This window comes from Haliotis rubra, unplaced genomic scaffold (assembly GCF_003918875.1).
Source record: "Haliotis rubra isolate DU_JTF1 unplaced genomic scaffold, ASM391887v1 Scf339, whole genome shotgun sequence".
Classification (NCBI taxonomy): Eukaryota; Metazoa; Mollusca; class Gastropoda; order Lepetellida; family Haliotidae; genus Haliotis; species Haliotis rubra.
In genome coordinates, this window is record NW_025767012.1 from 362401 (window position 1) to 383235 (window position 20835).

The following is a 20835-nucleotide window of genomic DNA, read 5'->3' on the forward strand; positions in this document are numbered from 1 at the left end:
TTGTTTTGTGCAAGAGGGCCCTGATGAATATCTCTAGATGTCATGCCCCGAGGTTTTAGTCACACTGTACTCCCAGCTGTTGTGGACTTGTCATGAAACTACATACTTCCTCAAACTGAGTGAGCGTTTGTAATTTCAACATCTGTTGGTGCTCTCTTTTCAAGATCATGTGCAGCGAATCGGATTTGAAAGATCTTGGGCTTCGATGGGACCACGTAGAAAACTGCAGGGTATTTTGAAAGAAGAATCTGAGAAGGAGGTAACTCATTTTGATCTTTCACTTTGATGGTGTCACAGAATTTGGATCATCTAGTTATTTGCATGGCATAAAAATACACTTGTCAATCTAAGCATGCTTAATTTTTTTGTTGACAAATGTAGCTGTATTTGAAATCAAAAGACGTATTGACTGAGATTCTAGTTGTCATCCATTATCATTCTTTCAACATTTTTCAGCTGTAAACAGTTTTGAATCAGTGTCTTCAGTGTAAAAGTGCAGTTAACCATGCACCATCACTGGCAGAGAGTTTAGTGATTCCTTGGAGAGATTGGTTCATTATACCTGCCACATCTCCCAAGGAAGCTACTTTAGGATGATATAGTGACATGTGCTGATATTATTGTGGACAAGATTGTGTTGGAACCACAATGATGGTGGATGTAAACTTGACACTGTAGTAGGAAGAAGAAAGCGGCAGGCTGAGCAACTTGCCAGAGAAGCAGAGGAGAAGAAGGCAGCAGAAGAACAAAAAGCCCGGCAAGAAGACAAATATAAGCATTCAGGCAACATGTAAAAGTGAAGCAGTTGGGGGGTGGTAGTGATTGGTAGCTTTTGAGATATTCTGAAGTAAATTTGACTATTATTAAAGTATGGACAGATTTCTGTGACTATCACTGTGATAAGATACATGGATGATTTCCCATGATTCCACAGTGCCTAATAACCTGTACAGATATATGGTTTTAAGTCTCGTCAGTTTAGGGGATGTGTGTTTTTGTGTAATGTTTCATGTTCTGATTTTGTTGTACCAATGTCTCCATGGGTTGTGGAAAGAATATATGACTATTGAATGCTGATTCCTGTGACTCTGCACGGTGTGTTCCAGGCGGCTGGGAGGACCTCCAGTATATCCGTGGACTACATCTGTGGCCTGGCTGGAACTGGTCAGCCCATCGTGCAGTATCCACAGCTGGATTTTAAGCCATGTGGACTGTTTGCAATGGGCTCCCTCCGATCCGGAGTGTTCCTGTCTGTCCGGGGTGGACAATGTGGGGAGGAGTTCAAGCTGCCCACCTGCTCCCGTCTTCAACATCTTCCATCCCGTGAGTGTGCACAGAACAAAACACAAATACAAATGAATAGTTTTGTGGTTGAAATGACTTATGCCACATTCATATCTTGTAAGACCAGAAAGTAGTGGTAATTTCTATCGCCCATGACATAAAACCTAAGCAAGAATCCATCCCTGTTGTTTCAGTTTGACCGGTTTGCCACCGCCTGGAGCAGCTGGTCAACCCAGCGCCAGCAGCATCAAGCCAGTCCTTATACCACTTTCGCCACAAGGGCAATAAAGAGGCTACATCTAGGTCAGTACTGCATCAGTATCAGAAGGTGGTTTATTGCAATCATGTGGGACTTAAGGTGTAAGCTAGAGCTGTGATGATACATCATAGTATCAATAATCGTTGATACTTTATCTGACGATAAAATCGTCGTCAATCCCTTTTGTTCAGTATCGTGATATGTATCGCTGGCCTTAAAATTGCTAATGTTCACTAGAAATTGGCTATTTACTTGCTATCAAAATATACATTTTTTCCTTATCCTGACTCATGCTTATTGCTTGTCTTCTTCTTCTTGCTTAACATAGTGGAACCGTGTATCTCCCAATTGAAGTTCCTTCAATTAAAAAATCACTAAGGTAGTACTCACCACGAGGTTACCTCCCTTCCAAGCTGAGACGAGAGCTCACCTGAACCCATGCAATGCCTGCCACTATCTCCTTCTTAACCCAGCCCAGTGAGATGGGCGTGAGAAGCTCTGTGTCTCCCAACACACTATATCCTTTTATTTATATTTAGTTTAGTACCTCTTAATTTTAACTAATCCTGCACTACTTACTTCCTGCACTTATTGCTTACGGCTCGAAAAAGCGCGGTTTGCCAGACGATGTCAAAAGACGTAGAACTGCAATCACTTCCTGGTCTCGCTGCTTACTCCTTCCGCGATGCGCCACCGAAGGTGACGCCAGCCACCCCAGATTATTGCTTTTCACGCGCATAGCTAGACGACGTGTTGTTTGCCAGCTCAACTTGTATCCTACAGGATTATATTTTGTGAAGCATTAATAAAGACTGACTTTGTGTGTATTTTGTTTTTGTACCCCCACGAAGTGTAGGTATTATCTTTCACTTTCTTTTGTCATTCAGTAGTTCTGTGTAGTGATGTCGATTCGCTTATACACGGTCCCGCCATCACACTTTCATTTCGCCATTAAAACACTTTGGCATTATTTGATACACGTCGTTGTGTTTCATTTGGTTCAGGCTTATATACTATACCATATAATAGTGGTATATTTATTGTGCCTGTATTATGGTCTCTTAAACTTTCAGTTATTTTGAGACTTTTGTTCTCAACTTTGCTGTTATATTCATTACTTGGTATGTAATGCGTTTACTGGGTTTTCGCTTCATTGCAGATCTATGTACAGCCAGTTGTATACATTGTCGGGTGGGAAGTCTCAGAAAGACCCTCATCCCCGATGTTTGAAATGTACGCACTCAATGTACCTCTGGCCATAAAGTGTAGCAGCTGCGCTGTGCTATCACCCAAGAGTTTCTCCGCTTATCTACAGGTTGTTAAGAAAGCTTCTGGGACAACAGAGACGGAAGAGTATGTCTACTACATTGACACACGGTCTTGACGCACCACTACGCTTCTACGCAAAGTGTTGCGCGCCAACTGTGTCAACGAATGCGCCTGTCACCAGCATTCAGATTATGTCTTCACGCTTATGTCGCCGGTGTTACAGCCGCTTACGCCGGGCGCTTTGCAGCTTGCCGGCGCTTTGATCGGCGGGCGCTCGGCGCTTTCGGCGCTTTGGCACTCCTCACCTCCTCCGCTGTTGCCGAGCGTCATCTCCACTAACGACCGATGGGCCAGCAGTTTGCGCCGTGATCAGACACCCCAGCCAGTGTTCCCGGGCAGGCGCTTTGGCGCGATCAACCACATACACGGGTTTCCAATGCCTCAGGGCGCCTATGATGCAAACGCCATACATGGCCACCAGCAGTTTGATGTATCCACGCCAGCACTCTCTTTGACTTTACTATCAGGTCAAGCCGGGTACATCAGCGCCTATGCCGTTTATGCCACCAGCTACATCGGCGCTTTTCTCCTCTCTAGCGCTTCCAGCTTTGCCACCTTTTGCCACCTCCGGACGATTTCGGGCGCTTCTGCCCCTCCAGCATCGGGTGCCTATCTTGTCAACTTTGTTCGCTCCTGTGCCTACGCCTAACGCCTCCGCTATAGCCCACGCGTCTTCGCAGGCTTAACATAGGTCGAGACCTCGTAGTAAAGGCGTCTTCTGCTAAGGTCGCCGCTCTGCACGAGTCGCTCCCTTTGCCGCTTCGCTCACGCGTCCTCTGAGAGGGACTTTGCCCCAGACTATGAGGGAAGACACGGGCTCTAATCACCTTGGCTTTGATCACGTGTTTGACTGGATTGTTGATCGTTTAATAGCCCCAGTCCCTTCATCACCAGGCCCTGATGTTGCAAAGTCACTTACTATTTGGGACTCACCTTCCTTAATGTTACCAGCACATGAGGCGGTCAGAGAGATTCTCTACCCTTGATGAAGATTTCGCGGGAATGTCTCTCAACCCAACTATTAAAGCCTAGAGTACGTCGCGGATGACTATCCTATTCATGGCTTGGACTTTGCCCAGACAGTGACTAAGGTGGATGAGGAAATGAAACGTGTGACAGGTTCTTCCTCTGTGTCCTCCTATAAAGTTCAGGATACAAGGGTCAGCGCTTTGGACTTAGAGCTTAAGCGTATGCTTCGCCCTATATCGGCATTGGCGCCAGCGACTGATGCCATCACCAGGATCTTAAGGAAATAAACCGGATCGACTGGATCATCTTACAACTATGATGCTATGGCGGGGTAAAGTGATCACTGACCCGCATTGAACACCTTAGGTCGGGCGCTTTGCCGCCAAGTATTAAATCGTCGGCAAGGCTTCCTCTCCTTTCTTCATATGGGATTCGAATTTCAGCGGAAATTATTCCACCAACCCTGGTCATCGCCGCCACTGTTTAACGATGCCATTCGCGATGTTTATCGGCAGGTGTGTGATTTTGCCAAAGGGAGACTGCCTTTGAAAGCGCTTCAAAGGGACAACGCCCTGCCTCCACGCCATCCAACACCTACCAGCCTCGGCGACCGCCTGTTCGGGCGTGCAGAAACTCAGCTACCGCCTCGGCAGGGGACGTGGTGCCAAGCCTAGATCAGACAGGGTGGATATCAACGCCGCCGTGCTCCCCAGGGCGACACGGCGAGGGGCAAGTGAAGTGAGGGACACGCGACGACTGGACACTCCCACCTCCAGTCGTCCCAGTTTATCCTACACCGTAGGTGGGAGAATAGGGATCTTTTGGGAAAATTGGTCCATCCTAGAGGATCCATATCGCCACCGATATATTGAGGCAGGGGTTTCGCTCCCTCCTCTCCTCGATCCACCTCTGACAATGTTCCCGGCCCGCACAATCACTCTCAGGTTCAACACAACCTTCTAGCGGAGAACATAGCTGATTTTGTTGGAGAAAAGAGCCATCGAACTCCTCCCGTATCCCATCATAACACCAGGTTTTATTCTCCAATATTCTTAGTGCCGAAGAAAGGGTCCGCGAAAATGAGGATGATTCTACAATCTGTCCTATTTCAACGAGACTTTCCTGGAACGCCCTCCGTGACTCAATGACGCCCCTCAATACCTCAAATCTATGGTATGCGCCAACGACTTTCTCATCAGCCTGGACCTACAGGATGCATACCTCCATGTTCCAATACTTCCAGCCATACAGGAAGTACTCATGCTTTATTTTCAACAATCAACATTTCCAATGGGCTGTCCTCCCATTTGAATTTCAACGGCCCCGTGGTTGTTCACACGTATCACAACTCCTATTTCCCGCATCTACATTTGAGGGGCATCAATTTCTCGACTCGCATCTGGACGCATTGCCTTATGCACCTGTTAGACCTGCTTCCACTTCTTATACAACAACGGGATTTCACCCTTCTCGCCTGTTGGGCGCCAACTAGGGGTGGCTGGTCAACTTGGACAAATCGGAGCTTGTCCCGACTCACACTCTGACGCTCATCGGAGGCCATTTCCAGACGGACAAGAACCCTAGTTCAGATTCCCCTGGACAGGTGGGACAAGATTCAGTCTCTGATTCCACGCACTCTCCCAACCTCTGTCCCTCAGAGAGTGGCAGTCACTTCTGGGATTGTTGACGCCGGGCGCGAGGATCTTACCAGCAGAGGGCGCTTCAACTTCGGCCCCTCTGCAGCGTTTCCAACCATACATTTCGCCGGGCAGACGTTCATCAACGGGTTTTGCCTTCCACCTCAGTTACATCGCTTATCTTCTTTGGTGGACTCTCGCCCATTGAACGCCTTAGGAGGAGTCTCTTTGACAGAGCAGCCTCCTGGATTGCCAACTGTTCGTGGATCGCTTCTCCCTGCAGGGTTGGGGCTGCCACTTACACGACCAGACAGCCTCCGGCCTGTGGTCGGGTCAACACATCAACTGGCATATAAACAGTCTGGAGTTGGAGGCCGTGATCCTGCTCATTCATCATTGGGCACATCACTACGGCGAGGAACTTGTCTTCTAGTGGCTACAGACAACACCACGGTCGTGATGGTACATAACGAAGGCAAGGGTCGACACACTCACAGTTTCTCCTCGATCAGACATTTGCGCTCTTTCAACTGGTCGAATGATCTCCACATTCTGTTGAGAGTTCGGCATATTCGAAGTGCCGCAATATGCTAGCAGACGCCTCTCGAGACCCGACAGAGTTGCTCCCCACGGAGTGGATGCTGCTACACAAGGAGGCCTTCACTCTTTTAAGTCACGACTGGGTTATCCAAACATAGATCTGTTTGCCACCAGCCAAACCATCAACTGCCAGTGTATGTGTCCCCAGTCCCAGATCCAGCGGCTTGGGGGTGGATGCCTCAGCCTATCATGGGAGGGACTTCACGCTGCATTATGCTCCAGCCCACCAGTTCTATTACCCAAAGTTCTCGCAAAAGTCAAGGAGACAACTTGCTTACGACTAATTTTGGTCGCTACTTGGTAGCCAGCCAGGAACTGGTTTCCGCTCTACAAAGTCTAGTGGTAGGAGATCCCTTCCCTCTACCCACGTGGAGGAACGTTCTAGTGCACCCTCACAGCCATCTTCCGCAGATCCGCTCCAGACCCATTCAATCTGCACGCATGGACCATTTGCAGAAAGCACTGAGTGCTAAGGGTTTTTCGGCTAGAGCAGCCAAAGCCATTGGCGACGGGCGACAGAACTTCTACTAGACATTTGTATGACGACAAGTGGCAGTCGCTTTGAACGCTTTTGTGTTACTAAGAAGCAGGATCCGCTGACTGTGTCTCCTCAGTTCATAGCAGATTTCTTACTTTATCTCCGAACGCCCAGGCGCCTGAAGGAGGCACCATTGCCAATGTATTTGGCGGCAATTAGCTCTGTTTTAGCGATTCCCACTGACAGAAGGATTTCCAAAATCCCAGAATTACAGGCCATGCTTCGGGCCATTCCGACTTGAAGACCAGAAGTTGAAGTTTCGTCCGCCGGCATGGAATCTCAACACTGTTTTAGACCATCTCCCGGTGCACCGTATGAACCTCTTGATAACGCGCTCCCTCGCTGATTTATCCAGGAAGACGGCATTTCTGTTGTCATTAGCTTACCGCGGCTAGAGTGAGTGAGGTTCACGCCCCTTGACGTGGACTAGGATCAAGTTTGAACGCCGCCGTCATGGTTCTGTGCACTTAGGTATGTGTTGGGATTTCATCGCTAAAACCAACTACCAGGACAACCTGATCGCCAGTTTTCCATCCCGCCATTATCATCTATTGTTGGCTCTGAAGACGACGCGGAATTACTGTTATGTCCGGATTCAGGCTTCAAAACTTACATTGATCGCAGACTGCAAAGGCGCGTTCGTGGTACAAGGAAACGTTTATTTCTTCCACTGTCCCGGCGCCGCAGTCAGATGTCAGCAAAAACACTATTGCCTTATGGTTAAGAAACAACCATTCTTCAGGCATATAAAGCGGCTGGGCTGGACCACTCCCTACGCCCCTCTCATCCCCACGAGATTCGAGCACTTGCTTCGACTATGGCACTTCACAGTAATTGCACTGTGTCATCCATTATGCAAGGTTGTTTTTGGCGGTCGGACACAGTGTTTGCCAGTCATTACTTGCGTGGACATGGCTGTCAAGGACGTTAATGATGTCCACAGCTTCGACCATTGGTGGTTGCTCAGCAACTCGCCATTCCCTCAAGAAAGTGACCCTCCTGCCTTGTGTTTCCTTCCACGGACCACCATGTGGGAATGAGTTGTTTTCTTCACAAACAACTAGGTATGTCAGTTAAGGAGTTATCCTTGTTTTTTCATATTCAGTTATAGAGGTGTAACTAGTATCCTTATTCAACTTGCATTGATTATTAGTCGTGGTTTCTGCTGTTTTATTCACGGTTCCGTGGTTTGTTCAGCAGTTTACGCTCATGAGAATCTGCACAGGTTGTAAACTACGCTATTATTCCGCCACCGATCCACATTTAAAATGCCCTAGTTGCATTACTCCATGTTCTATTGTTTCTCGCTGTAAATTATGTATTAATTTACCAATTTCTGCCTTTGATAAATATTTATGTTCCGCTTTTGAGACGGAAGGCAGATAAATCTCGCAAAACAATCTTCAGTCATGGCTAATAGATCGGAAGCTATTATACCCTGTCAACTGTTGACTGATCTAACCCGCCACCGCTGGTGGCATGCCGGAGTTTCCTCGGGATAAGCTGGGACGCAGTCCGCTATGTCCAAGAAGTTTACCTGCATCTCAAGACATTCCGCCTTCTCAGTCTAAGACTAGGAAAGCGCCCACATCATCTCAACGCACGCTTCAACCCCCAGGTCCACAGCTTCACAAAAGGGAAATCTACGAAAAACTACAAATAATTTTGCCTCCGATATTCTACCTGTGTCTCAGAATTATGTTTATATGATGATGACATTCCGATTATCATTCCAGATGTACGCCATAAGAAACGCCCAGTATCTGCTACCGCCACTACAGCGCAGATAAACACGCAACCAGAGATGCCTACGCTGACGCTTCTGAGTTTACGCATTGAGGGTCCCGGCCACTTTCACAGAGAGGCCACCTCAACGCCAGCGCAGACTGTCCCAGACGCACCTGGTTAACCAAATCATGAGACTGATGGAGGACCGTTACGGCTTACAGAGGCCCCAGAGCCACGGGCCCCAGAGCCCAACACTTAATAAGTCATACAGGGCCCCAGAGCCCGCTTTGGCTTCGCAGTAGGGGCCCCAGAGCCCACAAAAACGCCCGCCATGGAAGGGCAACCCAGCCCAGAGCTTATCACTTCGCAAAGGAAGTCCCAGGTCAGCCCGCCAAGGAGCTAGAGCCTATCCATCAGGGACATCAAGGAGAAGGAGCGCTCGCCGAGCCCACACCCTGTAGAACACAGAGGTCGCTTCATGGGCAAGCCATATGTCGATTCGACACTGACTCGATACATTCGCTAAGGTCGCGAAGGCTAAGTGGCTCCATATCTACCTCGCCCAGAAGATTTAGAAGAGCTTCGCAAGTCCCCAGCGCTCACGAGGATGTCTCCTCCAAGGTCTCCTTACACTAGCCACTGGCCAGTCCGCTCACCACAGTCCTCCTCATAGATCTTCCTACAGATCTAGGACTCCACATGTGACCCTACATCAGAGGAAGAAGGTATCATTTTCTCAGATGCTGAGATCAGATACTGGATGGTGAATGAGTTACAACTTGCTTCCCATCAAGAACGAGAATTCAACTCAGACTTACCTGATGAAGGATGATGATGTAGACAATATCACCTTACCTCCTATTGATCCGATTGCAGCGTACCAGCTAATTTGGATACAGCCTGTTCCAAATCTTCAAAAGTCCAATCTACACATTTCCCGGTCTTCAATGCCAAGAAATTTGTTGGACACAATATGGACCCCTTTTCAAGGCCCAGGATATTGATGACAACTTTAAATTAATCAGCCATGCCAAGTCCAGAAGTTACAAAGTAGACGATCGCAAATTCGGCCAACTAGATACCATCGCCAGGAGGATGTTCTTGGATTGAATAGATCTAGAACGATTAATGAAACTCTCATCACCAAGTTCAAGAATTCTACAGAGGAGGAAGATAGAATGATCTACTCAGCTCTACTCATGCAGAAAAGAGACCACCAATTTCTTACAGAGCACCTATCAGCTTACTGAAACTACTACCATGGCTCGTCGGCAAGGCTTACTAGCCTCCTGCTCTTGGGATAAGCAATTTACAGAATCTCTATACACAGCTCCATGGTCATCGCCCTTACTGTTTGGTGGCAACATAGACAAGGTCTCCAAAGAAGTATCTAAAGACTCAAGAGAGGTTCTTATGATCAGATCCATGGATACCTTAGCTTAACGCCATTAAACAGTCAACACAGAGATACTCAGGCAAGTCTAAGTTTTCGGGGCTACAGAAAGCACGGGACAAGAAATTAGCTGCAGCTAAAGATCCCAAGGATTCTTTTCGTCGCCCATACAACAAATTTAGGGGAGGATCAGCTAGAGGCAGATCATCCAGAGGTGCCCGTGGATTTAGACGATGAAATTCAGGTTCGGAACGACTGGAGTCTTCCACCCCCAGCCGTTCCAGTACAACCGTCTCAAGTGGGTGGACGCCTTCAGCTACACTGGGAAAACTGGGGAATACTACAAGATCCATATGTATCCAACATCCTACAGCACGGATATCTAATACAACTCAAGGCCAAGCCTCCGCTAACAGTCAACCCCCAGGGTTCAACGCTCAACCGCACAACTACCTATGTTAAGAGAAACAGTACTTACTCTACTAAACAAACAGGCCTTAGAAGTTCTGGATCAACTAAACATCGCATTCAGGTTTCTACTCCCCAGTTTTCCTAGTGCCAAGAAAAATTCCAAGGAGAAGTTTCGCCTCATATACAACATGAGCATCTTCAACAGAGAATATCTATGCAAACCACCAACGCTTCGCAGATGATACACTTACCGCAACTTCGCATTTAATTCGTCCCAAAGATTACATGGCCAGCATAGATTTGCAAGACGATATCTACACATTCGATTCATCCCAACTCAAGGAAATATCTAAGATTTATCCTAGACGGGAAACATTACCAATGGAAGGTTCTTCCTTCGAATCACATCGCCCCTTTGGGTATTCACAAGAGTGACCAAGCCTATTGTCTCATACCTACATCGCCAAGGTCTTCGCAGCTTTTACCTAGACGACGGTATACAAGTGGATCCAGATCCACAGCGCCTCAGACTACAGCTGAACTTTATAATCAAGCTACTAACACAATTAGGATGGTTAGTAAATCTACTCAAGTCGGACCTAGAACCAACGCAAGATCTGCAATTTCTAGGTATACGATTTCTAACAGCTCAGAATCGTATTGTAGTCCCGAGGACAGATGGATCAAGATCCAACAACTTATTCCTCAAGCTCCTACTCTCTCCGCTACCACTACGACAGTGGCAGAGCCTATTGGGACTACTCACATCAGCTCAAGACTTGACAGTCAGAGGCAGGCTTCAATTACGCCCGCTACAAGTCCTCATCAATGCTCATCTCGAGGACCCTCTACCATTCAGTCTACCAGATTATGTCAAACCACATCTACTCTGGTGGACCAAGAGATTGAATGTTTGCGCAGGCGCCTCCTTAGTAGAGCCGAATCGAAACACACATCTCTACGAGACGCTGCCACTACAAGGTTGGGGAGCCCACCTTGCTGGCAGGACAGCCAGGCCTATGGAGCAATCAAGAGAGCAAATGTCACATAAATCTGCTAGAGATGCAAGCAGTCATAAACGCCATAAGTCACTGGAGCAACATACTACAGAACGCCAGTTGATGGTTCACACAGACAATTCAACAGTGGCGCTTTTATGTGAACAAACAAGGTTCAACAAGGTCACAGAACCTACTGACTCGATGTTTCAGACTGTTCGATTTAATCGACAATCTAAACATACACGCCAGAGCTTGCCACATTCCAGGAGCAAAGAATGTATTAGCAGACGCCTCTCTCGCCACACCAACCGCCACGACAGAATGGATGCTCCACACAGAGATATTCAATCAAATAATCATGGAAATAGGATCTCCACTGATAGACCTATTCGCCACTGATTCAACAAGCAACTGACAACATTCGTGGTCGCCAGTGCCAGACCCACTAGCATGGGCAACGGACGACTAAGCATATCGTGGAGAGACTCAACGCCAGACGCTTTTCCGCTTCCAGCTGCTGATCCCACAAGTCTTACAGAAAATCAGTCAAACGCAGAGCCTCCATCTGATTTTAGTCGCTACTCTACTGGCCAGCAAGAACTTGGTTTCCAGATCTCATTCAAGTAATGGAAAACCAATTCTTCAGCTCCCACAACGCCAATCTATTGATACATCCGCGACACCAAACAAGTGCACTAAAAAACACCAGAAGCATTCCAACTTCACGCATGGATTGTATCAAGGCATGTCTGAATAAGAGAGGTTATTCTGCCAGAGCTGCTAAAGCGTCACGCTTTGCACTACGTAACTCAACTCAGAACTTGTACGATGACAAATGGCACAGTTTTGTCAATTACGCTGCTAAGAAAGGATTTACAGCCAGATATGCTACACATCCTCAAGTGGCAGATTTCTTATGTTATCTACGGCAAACTAAGAATCTAAAAGGCTCAACCTTGTCCACTTATCTTGCAGCCATAAGTTCTGTCATAACTATGCTAACGGGCCAAGTTAACAAAACACCAGAGTTACTCGCTTTGTTACGAAGCTGCCCGATTGGAGGATCAGAAACGGAAGTTTCACGCTCCAGCCTGGGATCTAAATATAGTGCTCCAACACCTCACTAGTGAGGCTTATGAACCATTGCTATCTACATCGCTTTGAATCACTGACCCACAAAACCTTATTCCTGTTAGCACTAGCTACGGCCGCCAGGATGTCAGAGATTCACGCTTTGGATTACTTAGAGAACACGCTTTGATGATATTCATAACATCGCCATCTGGGACTTCGCTGGGATTTTATAGCTTAAAACCAACTGCCAGGTCAACCAGACAGATTATTCCACGCCCCAGCTCTCTCATCCATACTTGGACCGCATGATACGATGGATCTATCACTATGCCCAGTGAGGGCACTGAAAATATATCTCCAACGATCCAAACAGAGCAGAGGGAAATTCAAGAGATTATTTATCCCTATATCTACAGCTACGCAGACGGAAGTCTCAATGCACTACGCATCTCTATCTGATCAGAACTGTCATACTACGCGGCCTACAAGGCTGCAGGACTCGACCCTCCAAGAGCTTCTAATCCTCACTTAAATTAGAGCTGCTAGCCTCAACTCTCGCTTCTACATGGGAATTGCTCGCTGAATACCATAATGGAGGGATGTTTCTGGAGATCCGATATGGTGTTTGCCAACCACTATCTGAGAGATATCACCACCGAGGACGCCTCAGGTATCCACCATTTCGGGTCCCATGGTCCTCGCCAACAGTTGACAGTTCCACGGAGAAGATAAGTCTATCTTACAGATTTTATACTTATCTGATAACAGTACTAATAGCTACATGCTATCTATATATTTTGCTTAAGTTTAATTTATTATCTTAAGCTCAGTACTATGGTTTTTATATCATACTATATATAAGCTTACAACTCCTAGGAGTTTTGCTACTATATATATATGTTCAGCTTAAGTTTCATCAATCCTTAAGCTCAGTCATATGGTCATATGCATAAATGTATTAGCTAACAAACTCTAAGGAGTTGGTTACTATTATACAGCTTAAGTTATAATTATATCTTAAGCACAGTACTATACTATTATAGCTTAAATATATGCATATCTTAAGCTTAATACTTTGGTTAATTTATAAAAGTATCCACTATAAACTCACAGAAGTTTATATTATCACATTAATAGCTTCAGCTTACATTAATGTTGTATATACTTTTATCATATATTCTATAAATTGTAATAACCTTTATATGGCAGCTGATAAGTTAAACAGCAGGAATTCATCAGTTCAGTGCCTTTATGAAGTTCCCATAGGGTTATTACAATCATCACAGTTCAAATCACTAATTATTAAAATCCAAAGTATATATATTCCCACCTCCTTTCCCTCGGATTCTACAGCATTAGCATGAGTCAGGATAAGGAAAAATATGAAATTTTTAGAGTAAAATTAATATTTTATACTTATCCTGACTCATGAGGTAAGCCCTCCCGCCCTCCCCACTTAACACTTTGGATTTCTTCGAAAAATAAAGTGTCGGGCTCAAAACAAAAGGAGAGAGGAGGCACATGGGTTCAGGTGGGCCCTCGCTCCCCGCTTGTGGAAGGGAGGTAACTCGTGGTGAGTACTAATTAGTGATTTTTAATTGAAGGAACTTCAATTGGGAGATACACGGTTCCACTATGTTCGCAAGAAGAAGAAGACAAGCAATAAGCATGAGTCAGGATAAGTATAAAATATTAATTTTACTCTAAAAATTTCATTCCTTTTGAGCATTACTGATGCTATAACTATTTCTAAAAATCCACAGTGTAAAATCCAAGCTATGTAATCGTGAATGTTTCTGTATTTGCAGAAACCGAGAGAGAGTTTAACCCCGGGCAGGGACACAAGCACCTGAAGAACAAGCTGATGGACTCCCCTGAGGAGCACATGTGAACTCCATCCATGCCTCTTTGGCGGGATGATGCACCGCAAGTGGCGCCTCCACCCCTCGGAGGAGCCTGTGCAGGAGGAGGTGGACAAGTGAGGACACCTGCTGCCATCCAGCAGCAGCTGCAGAGTGAGGAGGGACAAGCTGAGGACCGATGTGAGTCTGGCAGTACACGGCGACTCCGATGACTAAACATCAGTACCCTTTCTAATCTCAACTGTAACGCGTGGAATATAAATACTGATAACTGACCCCTTTCTAATCAAACGTGTCTTGTATGTAATTTTGTAGTCCTCCAGAGGTTTTCTAGCAACCCACATGCTTGTCGCTTATAAGAGGCGCACTAACGGATTGGGTGCGACTTGGTTCACACATGCCACCGCTATCCCAGTTGTGTAGATCAATAATCATCATGCTGTTGATCACTGGATTGTCTGGTCCAGACTCGATTATTTACATACCGCTGCCATATAGCTGGAATATTGCTGGCACGCGGGTTAAAACAACAACCAAAACCAAACCTTAAGAGGCTTCCAAGGTGTCTGTTCAGGGATATGTTCATATCACCAGTGGACAGACTTTTTATCAGGTCTAACTCTCTTTAAGGATTGACTTAGTTTCATGCTCCTTGGTTCATTTAGACAAAAGCCATCTTAGCATTAAGATGATGTAAGTCCCATATTCTAACATACATGTAAGATAATCACAATACTAAGATCGCTATGTGCAAGAGGACCCTGTAATTATGACTGCTTCCTATGACTCCTTTAACAGGGATATCTGTGCCTGTTTTCACAAAGTGATTGTAACTATGACTTCTTTAACAGAGATATCTGTGCCTGTTTTCACAAAGTGATTGTAACTATGACTGCCTCCCTATGACTCCTCTTTAACAGAGATATCTGTGCCTGTTTTCACAAAGTGATTGTAACTATGACTGCTTCCTATGACTCCTTCAACAGATATATCTGTGCCTGTTTTCACAAAGTGATTGTAACTATGACTTCTTTTAACAGAGATATCTGTGCCTGTTTTCACAAAGTGATTTTAACTATGACTGCCTCCCATGACCTCCTTTAACAGAGATATCTGTGCCTGTTTTCACAAAGTGATTGTAACTAAGGACTGCTTCCTATGACTCCTTTTAACAGAGATATCTGTGCCTGTTTTCACAAAGTGATTGTAACTATGACTGCCTCCTATGACTCCTTTAACAGAGATATCTGTGCCTGTTTTCACAAAGTGATTGTAACTATGACTGCCTCCTATGACTCCCCTAACAGAGATATCTGTGCCTGTTGTAACTTAAAACACTTTAATGTAGACTTCTACTTATCACTATGCATGGCAGAGCTGTGATCAAGGTGATGCAACATACCTGAAGCTTTTTCGTCACGGTATCTGAATCCCACTGAGTGTATCTCCACTGCTTTGTTGTTGTGCAGCTGTAGCCTCCAGCCATGATGATGACCTGTGTATGGGGCAGCTGAATGAAGGCCGTGGCGGAGTGGACTTTGAAGCTGTAAGAGAAACCTATAGAGAGCTTCCAACTCCACCAACCTGTTTGCCCTGGCCAGTCATGGATGTTACTGGCAGAGAGTCTTCACTTGTCCATTATCAGTGTCTCAGCGTCAGAGCATCAGAAAAACATAATTTTTCCTTATCCTGACTCATGCTATTTTGTTTGTCTTCTTCTTCTTGCTAACACAGTGGAACACTTGTATCTCCCAATTGAAGCTCCCTTCAATGTAAAATCACTAATTAGTACTCACCAAGAGTTGTCTCCTTCCCAGCCATTTGGCGCTGAACGAGGGCGCCACCTCTTGCCACATGCCTCACTCCCTTCTTCGGCCCAGTGAGCAGGATGAGAGGAGCTCTGTGTCTCCCTACACATTATATCCTTTGTTTATTCTTAGTTATTTACCTCTCATAGGCTTCTATAGAGGTGTAGCTAGTATCCTTCAACATAATGCATTGATATTTATTCGGTTTCTACTGTTTTATTCACGGGACTCCTTGTTTGTTCAGTAGATTGCGTTGATGAAAATCTGCACCATTTGTAAATTACGTTTTTCTGCTGCTGACCCACAGATTTAATATGCCCTAGTTGTACTACGCCATGCTCTACTGTTTCACATTGTAATTATTGTACTAATTTATCCAATTCTGCCTTTGATAATATTTATTTTGCGCCTTGAGACGCTGCAGCAGATAGGTCACGTGAAACAGATTTTAGCCATGGCTAATACACCGAGCCCTTACTCCTGTCAACTGCTGTCGGATCTACCCTCCCGCCTGGTGTTCCTGGGCTAGAGTTACCCTCGAGGAGAGGCTGGACGAGTCCGCCATCTCCAAGAAGCGTTACCTGCATCCCTCGACATCCCGGCTGCCGCAGCCAAAGACTAGAGGGCTTCCACGCCGCCACAACGCAGACTCCGCACTCCCCCAGGGCTACATCCACGCCAAAGGGGAAACTCAACGAAGTCCAGCAGTACTTTCTCAGCCAGATTGTTCCCTTTAAGCAGAGTTAGTTATGTATGATGATGATCAACCGATCATCATACCAGATTTACGGGCGGAAGAAGCGCCAGTGTCGAAGTAACTATAACATCAGCGCAGATCAGCACGCAGTCTGAGGCACCTACACTGATGTCAGAGAATCTTCCTGAGGGTCCCGGCCACTACTATCATAGAAAAGGCAGCAACCATTTCAGCAGACCGGCCCCAGACGCACCTGATGAACCACATAATGAAGTTGATGGAAGATCAAGCACTGGTTCACAGAGGCCTCTAGGAGTCACCTCCCATCATAGCGGGCGCACTTCAGCCTTCGGACACTTCAGTCCGCTGTAGGGCTGGCCGCTCCAGCCTCGGCCACAGTTGCTCGCCTTAGGGCCACTCCAGCTCAGCCTCTCACACGCCCGCTGTGAAGTACTCCAGCCCGCTTTACACGCCCGCGGGGCAAGGGCATACACCCAGCCCGCCTCACGAAGGACTCCTGATCCTCAGCATTCACGAAGGCTTCACAGCGACTCGCACTGCTTCACCTACCTCGACCCTTGATGACCAGAGAGACGCTCATGGGCAAGATCCTCTCATCCCACACTGACCTCGACTTCAACCTTCACGTAAGGTTAAGTGGGCTCCAAGTCATCCCCTCATCTAGAAGATCACTATGGATTCACCGAGAGCTGCTCGCCAAGGTCACCTTATAGACGCTTTACTCTGGCTAGTCCTGCTCACCACGGACAACCTCACGATCCACGACCAGATTCTCCACGTGACAGATCATCAAGGACTCCACCTCAGTCACTACCATCGGAGGAGCATCAACACATTATCTGTGACCCGAATGTCAGAAGATGAAGATGGTATCGTGATTTTCCTAAATGCAGGAAATAAGATACTGATGGTGAATAGTCTTGAACTATCCTCCCCGCCTAAGAACGTAGAAATCAGCCCCACATTATTATCTTATGAAGGAAGATGATGCTGACAATCACCTTACCTCCCGATTGACCCGAGCAGCAGCGTAAAAGCAGCTTATCTGGATACAGCCCTTTAGTAAAGCCAATAAATCACAGAGACACCACATGTACGACATTTCAGGTCACAACATGGACCCTTTACAAGGCACAAGATATCGACATGATAAACTATAAGATGATCAGTGATGCCAAGTCCAAGACTTACAGAATAGATGACCCAAGCTCAGTCCAGATGGAAACCATGTCAAGGAGGATGTTCTTTTGGTCTGAACAGATCAAGAATAGTCAATCTAAACTCTCCTCACGAAGTTCTGAGACTCTACATCTGAGGACGACAGGAGGATTTACTCGCCCTCCCTCCTCATGCAGAAGAAGCTGACCAGCAGTTCCTAACGGATCACTTGACAGCACTATCCCAGCTATAGCTATGGGCTCAGTCGGCCAAGGTCTCGCCTCCTGTAAGTGGGTGATAACTTCACCGTGATCACTCCACACAGCCCCCTGGTCATCACCTGGTTAATCTTTTTGATGGAAACATAGACAAAGTCTCTAAAGAAGTCTCTCAAAGACTCAAGAGGTACTTCATGATAAAGTCTATGGATACGCTTAGCAAGCTACTATCAGACAAACTTCGAGAGGTACTCAGGCAAATCGGGTTCCCTCCGGCTCCACAGAAAGCACTGGACAGGAAGATGGCAAGTGTAAGAGGAGCAAAGAGTCTTCGCCACCCATATGGCAATTACAGGGGAGGATCTGGAAGACGAGGGTCATGCAGAGGCTCCCCATGCGAATCTCATAAACCGATGAAGGACAGGTTCGAACGGTTGGAGTCTTCCACCCCCAGCCGCATAACCATCACAAGTGGGTGGACGCCTTCAACTGCACTGGGGAAACTGGGGATTCCTAGAGATCCATATGTATCCAACATCCTACAGCACGGATATCAAATACAACTATAGGCCATCAGCCAAGCACTGACAGTCATCCTCCAGGTTCGACTTCCAGGCTCTACAACTAATAAAGTTAAGAGAAGCGTATCAACGCTCCTAACCAAGCAGGCCATAGAAGTACTGGACCAAGTAAACATCGAACCAGGCTTCTACTCCCCCAGTTTTCCTAGGTGCCCAAGAAAAATTCCAAGGAAAGTTTCTGGCCTCATGTACAATATGAGCATGTTCAACAGAGATCATCTACGCAAACCGGCCAGCCGCTTCGCATGATACACCTACCACAATTACGCACTTAATTAGTCCCAGACTACATAGTCAGCATAGATCTGCAATATATTGACATCCCAATACATCCTGACTCCAGGAAATACCTTCGGTTTACACTCAGATTCTGGCTGCATTACAATGGAAAGTACTACCTTCGAATCTCATCGCCCTCTGGTTATTCACATGTACATAAGAGTGACCTAAACTCTATCGTCTTTCTTACCTACATCGCCAATGACTAATGAGCGCTCTAATTCTAACGATGGATACAAGTGGATCCAGATCCACAGCCGCCTCAGACTACAGTTAAACTTCATCATCAAACACAGCTAGGGATGGTTAGTAAATCCACTCAAGTCGGACCTAGAACCTACGCAAGATCTGCAATTTCTAGGCATTCGATTTCTCACGGGCGAGAATCAGATCGTCGAGCATCGAGGACCGATGGATCAAGATCCAACAGACAATCCCTCAAGCCTTACTCTTACTCGGGCTACCACTCACGACAATGGCAGAGCCTGTTGGGTCTACTCCACGCCAGCCCAAGATTATGATAGTCAAAGGCAGACTACAGTTACGGCCATTACAGGTCCTCATCAACTCTCATCTCAACGACCTCAACCATTCAGCTCCATCAATCCCCACGCCAAACCTCACCTACTATGGTGGACTCAAGAGATCTAATGCTCATGATGGAATCTTTAATAGAGCCGGAATTGAAAAAACACATCTCTATGTAGACGCTGCCGCTTCCAAGGTTGGGGAGCAATACACCCCAACAGGACGGGCATTAGGGTTATGGAGCAATCAAGAGAGCAAACTACACATAAACTTGCTAGAAATGTAAGCAGTAGTAAACGCACTTATACATCATTGGAGATAACTTCTTACTAAAGAATGCCCAATTGATGATTCACAGATGTAATCTCAACAGTGCATGCTTTTTTTATGAATAACAAAACAAGGCTCCAACCAGGTCCCTCTAATCCCATTGATTCTATGTTTTCAATTAAGTTCGATCTAATCTGCATAAATTCAACATACATGCCAGAGCATGTCACATTCCAGGAGCAAAGAATGTAATAGCAGACGCCTCTCGCCACACCTCCTACCATCACGATAGAATGGATGCCCGATAAGAGATATATTCGCACAAATTATCAAGAAAATAGGAGCTCCACTAATAGAGACCTATTTGCCACTGCTTCAACAATCAGCTGACAACATTCAGATCACTCAGTCCCAGACCCACTCAGGCATGCGCAACCTTGACTTATCTTCAAGCATATCTGGAAGCGGACTCACGCTGGACGCTGCTCCATTTCACCACTCTGCTAATCCTACAGGTGTTACAGAAAATCAAGCAAAAACTCGAGCCTCCAAATGATTTCGTCGCTACTTACTGGCTAGCAAGGTCGCGGTTACCAACTCTGTATTCAAGAAATCGGATAACCAATATTACAACTTCCAGCACCTCAATCTACTAATACATCCCCTCACACCAAACATAAGGCATGGACTTCTATATTAAGGCTGTCTAAAACAAGAGAGGTTATTCAGCCAGATTTTGCTTAAAGCAGCTCACGCTTTGCCCACGCATCCCACTCGCGAACTTGTACCGAGCGACAAGTGGCACAGTTTTGAAAATTATGCTGCAAAGAAAGGATTTACAGCTAGATATGCTACACATCCACAAGTGGCTGACTACTTATGTTACCTACTTACAGACTAAACGCCTAAAAGCGCTCAACATTATCAAATATATCTCTGCACATGCTCCTGTCGCACCAAGAGAACGGTACAAGTTGACGCAAGACCCCAGAGTTACTGGCTCATCACGCAAGTATCCATTGGAAGATCAGAAACAGAGATTTCACGCCCAGCATAGATCTAAATATAGTGGCTCCAACACCTCACAAGTGAGGCATATGAACCACTGAATCAACATCATTCGGAATTCTGACACAGAAAACTTTGTTCCTGCTATCCCTAGCAACAGCAGCCAGGATGTCAGAGATTCA

At 46.2% G+C, this 20835-nt stretch overlaps 1 protein-coding gene and 1 long non-coding RNA gene across 2 annotated transcripts in view; one reads left to right on the plus strand and one right to left on the minus strand.

Annotated features, from left to right (window-relative positions):
• LOC124284542 (phospholipase DDHD2-like) overlaps positions 1 to 20835 on the plus strand; it is a 72959-nt gene that overhangs the window by 23209 nt on the left and 28915 nt on the right.
• The window catches only part of LOC124284557, a 37565-nt gene that overhangs the window by 12390 nt on the left and 4340 nt on the right, over positions 1 to 20835 (minus strand). The window contains exon 2 of the long non-coding RNA XR_006900585.1: positions 20749 to 20750. This is a non-coding gene — a long non-coding RNA (uncharacterized LOC124284557). The remainder of the gene's footprint in view (positions 1 to 20748; positions 20751 to 20835) is intronic.